At 29.6% G+C, this 7,087-nt stretch overlaps 1 protein-coding gene across 1 annotated transcript in view; it reads left to right on the top strand.

Moving 5' to 3' along the window:
• Positions 1-2,758: 2,758 nt before the first annotated feature.
• The window catches only part of LOC100162262, a 15,653-nt gene continuing 11,324 nt past the window's right edge, over positions 2,759-7,087 (top strand). The window contains exon 1 of the mRNA XM_001945876.5: positions 2,759-3,005. The gene's annotated coding sequence lies outside the window, so the exon portion shown is untranslated. The remainder of the gene's footprint in view (positions 3,006-7,087) is intronic.

Genomic DNA, 7,087 nt, shown 5'->3' with positions numbered 1-7,087 from the left:
AAAAAAAAGTTGTAACGTACAAAAGTGCCAAAATCGTGTCGTAGGAAAGCGCCAAAATCCTAGATACCTGTGTGCCACGGTTAATAGATATTAAATAACAACCAATTTATTCAAATTATATTTATTTGTATGTATATTATATTTTAACAATTTGTTATAAGATTGAAAAAATCAACCGATTTTTTAAAATTATAATTTTATAATTTCTAATATATTTATTGACAATTTTAATGTATATAGGTATATTATAGGTAATATTATATAGGTATACCTATAGTATAACTATAGTTATATAAGACATTAATTTTGGCGCAAATGATGTCATTTTTGTACCTTTGGCGCTTATGTCATATAACCGTGCGTTTAAGTGAATTTATAAATAGTATAATATTGTAAACATATAATAACCATTATTACACATTATTTTCCGACCATTCGACCTGTTCGGTTTGACTTGGTAAGAGTTCCTGCGAGTAAAGATGTATACGGTAACAATTTTATGTCTGTGTTTCTGCGTCTTTTCTGAGTCATTTGAACTACGTCCCCACTGCTCCGCGATCGAAATCCAACAAATTAAAGCAAGATTGGAGGGGAATGACGTATGTACCTACGGCTGATTCAAATTGTTGATCGTCACCACCACAAATGTGACTGTCCACATGATGGATAACATGTCATCGGTTCCCCGCAGCCCGCAGGTATCCAAATACCCACATGTCGGCTGTTGGGAAAAAAAATAGATGCAAAAAAATGATGTAGGTTTTGTTCTTTTATTTAAACCAGTTCAACAACGAAAAAAAAACATAACCGTCTCAGTGAAAAGACTGACTAGACATGACATGCAATAATTTACATTTTCTAAATTGGAGATTAGTTTTAAATATGATAAGTGCAGTGGACTGTATTTTTATTGATTACATTATAATGATAACATTCTTGATAAACATACCGGTCCCCTTGAGAGGTATTCTCAAAAGGAAGTTGAATAAATAAATAAATAATTCAAACATTAACATTAGTAAAAATGGCATAATGGGGTAAGATACAGATAGATTTCAACAGAGTACAAACTATAGTATCATAACAATATAAAATTCACAAAAGGTGACACAAAATTATTTAATTAATAACAAAACAAATAATGGAATAATTATTGATTTAATTGGTGGTAACCAGTTTAACTAATGTTCGATAGGCAGTCTTATGAGTTTATTACGCTTTATCACCGAATCCTGTGTCTTCAGGGTGACAACTCGCACGAAGTGGTCTGCAGGATTGGGATGCACCTGGAGGATTCTGGCTAGGGGCCACTGAGTGGGAGCCATATTTTCTTTCTTGAGGAGGACTAGATCGTTGACTTGAAGGTTAGGCTGGGAAGTTGTCCATTTAGACCGTTGTTGTAGTGTAGCCAGATAATCTTGCAACCATTGTTTCCAAAAGGACTGCTGCAGTTTCTGTATTCTATTCCGCCTGGTGAGTCGATTGGTAGGTGTTGGCTCAGGAATGTCGACTTCAGGTGACATAGGAGCTTTACCTAACAAGAAATGCCCGGGAGTCAGTGCTGAGTAATCGGTGGCTTCCATACTAGCGGGGTAAAGTGATCGAGAGTTAAGTTGCGCTTCAACTTGACAAAACAGTGTGTGTATATTAACTCCACAATGGCTGAACACTAGTGCATAATTATAACTCTAAAGGCCGGTAAGTCAGCCATGAGTTAGTGTCAATCGACGAATTGTCCAACGCAATGTCCGTTCCGTCGCACTATGCCTCCGTGGCTGACTCGTTGGATATTACCACCGTGCACGACATGCCGAACTACGCTGCCGCCGTGAATTGTGCACAACATGTCAATCTACACTGCCACCTTGTGCCATTTGTTGGACGTCGCCATGTTGTACCACGTGTCGGACCCTGTCACCTTGCATACCATTTGTCGGACGTTGCCACGTTGTACCACGTGTCGGACGCTACCGCCGTGTATGGCATGCCTGACGAAACGACCTCATGTCGAAATTCCGCAGAGCTCTTACCACACACCGCTACCGCCGCCGTCCACGGATCACTTAATTGTTGTGCCCCAGGCTGTAACTTGAAACTAAACTTGAATCAATTAATTAAGCAGCTTACAGCCACAAGGCATCTTTGACGTAGAGTTTACTCATACAAAGTGTCCATACACGTTGGAGATGCCTATATTGTGAGTTCCGACTGAAAACTGCATAATTAGTTTATTCAAGCTTAGAGTCAATAAGTCATTATTTTTTCTTTAAATGTATAGTGTTATGCGTAAATATGTATTACAATTAAATAGAATCATGATTCTGTAAATAATTGCCTGTTGAGTTTTGTAATTTATAAAATAATAAAACAAATCATTATAAATTTAAATCTATTTATTTTCGATACAGTTCATAGATCAAACGAATTGTCGGCAAGACCGAACCATTATTAAAGATTCTAGGTCACTTTAGGCGGTTGGGTAAATATGTTAATTTCAGAACGCCGACACTTTATATTATTATATACATAAAACATATATTGTAAATATTAGTTTTATAGTAGATAATACTAAAAAGAGTGTCATCATCATAATCTATAATATAATATATATTATAATATAGTATTAAGTATATACAGTCACACAGATGTTTATATTATAATAGATATCTGGTGGTCAATGGTCATATATATTGTTATGTCCTTATCTAAATAAACGGTTCCATCGGCTCGGACGACACCCATCGACCATCGGCCTGATCTATACAAAGGCATTCTCCCTGCGTCCGTCCTTAACGGCAGTCATACGCAATGAGCTATATAATATAATATGTTCAGTATAATATTTTTGTGTCTTAAATAATAAATGTATTTTTTCAAATATCTCTAATGTACCTATCAATTATTGTGTTCTTGATTAATATTAAATTATAAGTTAATCAATATTAATCCTATTTCTTTTTCCTTCGTTCATCGAATACCCAACAAGTGTGCAGTCAAATTATAGGGTAAGTTAATTTACTATATAATTAAATCATACATAATATTATGTATACATATTGCGCACACATCCTATTTTCATTTTTCACATTACTACAAGTGGTGCCCGAGCTCGTGGCTTGAAACACGAAATAAAAAAATAAACACCATTGTAAAACTAATAGCTTCCTCGCTCCGCTCAGAATCTAAAAAAGTAAAGTGGGAAATTTGTTTATTTAGTAATCACACTACAGATACATGACTTCGAAATAAAAATGAAAGTCAACAACAATGTAATAATAGAACATAAATAACTGCTATTTCAATAACAAACTTACAATAACATATTTGCAATACCAAATTTGCGATAAAGTAGGACACTCAGCAAAAACGTGTCAATTTATCAATCAGAACTCTAAAAACTAACTTCTAGGTTTAACTTTACTGATTGATGTTAACTTTTATCTTCAGATTTTCCAAATTATAACTAAAAAGTAAATAATATTATAACCAAACCACTATAATATATTAAAGCAACATTCAATAACATTACAATTCCAGTAACAATAATAGACACAAATGATATACCAAATAATTGGAAAACAAGAGAACATGAAAAGTTTACCTATTAATTTAATATACGACTATTACCATTATAATAAAATAACTAAAAATATTAACAACATTAATGATAATTTTAATAATAAAACAAAATTAATTTATTACGATTATAATACAAACAAAAATGTCAACGATAGTAATTAATAGCAAAATCAGATCAATTTTTAACTACCTACTATAAACCCGGCGAGAATGTCCCTACAGGAGACGGAATCTGTGGTCTCTATGCGTTATAATATATGCATTAACGCATTGAATGATAATAAATAAGATTAAATAACTTCTATTGTTCAACCATTAGAACTATTACAATTATCTGACCTTCCAGGCCATTGGTGGTCCGACAATTAATTGGCCTCTATTGTCAGCTATTATAATCATGACACTTACATTTTCGACGAGAATTCAAAAACTGCTGTTATCTATCGTAATAAAAATAATAAAAGACACCAGATTATTTTATATAATACAAAATATGAAAACACTCACTGTCTATAAATCCATCACTCAAGATACCTACCTCACAATTATATTGAAATAAACAACTTTACTCCGTTACAACAAATAATTACAGATAGGTATAAAAAATAAATATCGAAATATATCATCATTAACGAATTCAATGAAATCGACAAGATCGATAAAATGCACCATATTATAACCAAATCAATAATAAATGATTCTGAATTTTTTGGCTATACAAATAATATAATATAATTACTTATTGTAGTTATTGTTATTGCTAATTTCTGAAAATTATATATCCTACATTTTGATTTCAACCACTGGAGTGGTAAGTTTTATTATTTTTATTATAGAATAGAGATAAGGTAGAAAAAAATGTAACAATAAATTATTTGTTCAATGAATAATATATATTTCAAGTGGAAAAATGCAAATGCAAACAAATTAATAAATAATTAATAATAACAATAACAATAATAAATAAATAAACAAACAAACTGGTTTCCTTCGTCTCCAAAATCAAGTTAGATTCTTATATATATACATTATATTTTCTAGGACCGTTTTAATGAACTAACATTGTTGAATGTTGGCCATTCATAAAGATGTGCCTATTAATTCAGAAAAAGTTCTTTACATTATGTCCGAAAAATCAATATTTTAATTTGAATTTAACATAAAATTAAAAATCAAAATACATTATATAAACTGATTTATAAAATTGTTTTATATTTTAAATAAAAAGTATAATAAAATATCCTATAAATTGACCAGTTACAGAAGTAGTTAGTAGTGTAAAACGGTAAAGAGAATGGATAGAGATCATGGACTGAAACTTATAATATATATATAACTTATATATTTTAATGCCATATTTCAAAGAGTATTAGGTAATTGAAGCATTTCTGCATTACTATACAAATCCATAATCATTTATATAGAAGATTTAACATCTTATAGCAACAATTTCGATAAAGCAGCAATAAAATTAAATAAAGCTTTAAAAATAATTGATTCAATGAACTTTTCCCTAAAAACGTCAAAATGTCATTTTTCCAATAAAAAAATATATTACTAGGTCATGTTATTTCACAAGAAGATATTAAGCCATTAAACACCAATATTAAAGCCATAACTGAATTTAAACAACCTAAAACACAAAAAGATGTCAGATCATTTTTAGGTATATGTTCATATTATAGAAAACACATTAAAGACATTGCAAAAATTGCCCATCCCCTCACAGAACGAACAAAAGGTGACAATAAAAATAATTGACTAGAAATTCATGAAAACTCTTATAATACACTAAAAAAAAATGCTTAACATCCCAACTTTTGCTTAAACATTTTGAGAACAATACAAAAGTATTTTTAACAACCGTCGTGTCACTGACACTGGATTGGGGGCATATCATGAACAACCAGATGACAACAATATATTACATTCAATCGAACACGCATCAAAAAAAATATTAAACAGCGAAAAAACATATTCAACCGCATAACTCTAAAACTATTAGGATTATGCTTCGGCATTACCTATTTCCGGGAATATTTATGGGGAAGACATTTTATAATTCTGTGATAATATCAGTTTACATTACCATGAAAATCCAAAAATACCATTTGCTGAAATAGCTCGAAAATTAGTAGATTTTAATTTTAATATCATATACAAAAAAGGGAAAGAAAATAAAGTAGATGACGCTCTTTCTAGAAATATTGATTTATAATTTATACAAAACCAACAAATTAATGATCAATTTTGCTCACAAATTGTACAAGCAATTAATAATAATCAAATCAATCAGTACCAATTAACATTCAAAGAAAACCAAGACAGACAGTTTATAACCTAAAACGATATATTACTTTATAAACACTACAAATCACCTAACAATATCACTTAAAATCTTATCATGAATCACCTATTGAGGCCATACAGTGATAACACGAACACTTAACAAAATACAAAATAAATATTACTGGCCCATTTTAACTAAAAATACAACTTATTAGTCATTATATTAAATCATATCATAATTGTCAAATAAATAAAAAAAAGGTGGGTAAGTGGATGTCGCTCTGCTATACGGTAGGTTACAAGTGGGCCACTGTATAATGGATAGTATTAAATTTGAATTCAATGATATAATATCACTGTATAAGAAAAACGATTCTGAGCGGAGACGGTATGTAAGTCTAGATATAAGACATACATATAGTATTATTACATAGTATTATTAATAATTTTCAAATTAATCATATCATAATATCCATTAAGTAACGCGTTATACATCAACAACAAACCGCGGTACTATCATAGATATATAATAGTATACTTTAGAAGTTTCAAGTACCCACAAATAATAATATACAAATATACAATCACAAAAAAATAACTAAAATAGTTATTCCAGGTTTTTTAATATGTAATTTCGTCCAAATTTGAACTTAAAATGACTATAAAAATAAACTGTGCTTATGTATTTTTTAGAATTGTTGGTAACAGAATTAAATATTTACGTGAAATCTTGTTTTAAATTTTCAATCCTTAGATATAAAAGTTGAACATTTTATAAATTTTTAACTACAAAATAATTATTCAATTTTAAATTTGATAAATTTTGTCAACATTTCAACTTCAAATGCTTATAAAAAATAATTGTGCCTATGTATTTTTAATATTTTTCAACTGCTATTATAACAATGTATCAGGAGCCTTGTATTAATTTTTTAAACTTTTTGGCCCAATAGATAAAACTTTATTGATATTTATAGAAAAAAATTGAAAACTTACAATGTCTGTACACAGCTCAAAAAGAGTCAAATTATTTTCAAAATGTTATCGTATATATAAAATGCTAATATAAACATTCAGTGAAATTTTCAAGTTTCTACAGTCATTCGTTTTTTACTTATAATAAAATAAGAAAATCGTTACGTAAGATTTCGAGTGAATATCAATGTTGTAAAAATATGAATTTCAAACACTCATAAAAATTTAATTTGAGTTTCTAATA

The sequence above is a fragment of the Acyrthosiphon pisum genome, chromosome A1 (assembly GCF_005508785.2).
Source record: "Acyrthosiphon pisum isolate AL4f chromosome A1, pea_aphid_22Mar2018_4r6ur, whole genome shotgun sequence".
NCBI classification, from domain to species: domain Eukaryota; kingdom Metazoa; phylum Arthropoda; class Insecta; order Hemiptera; family Aphididae; genus Acyrthosiphon; species Acyrthosiphon pisum.
Note: the sequence above shows the minus strand (reverse complement) of the source record. Positions and strands in the feature narration are given on the sequence as shown.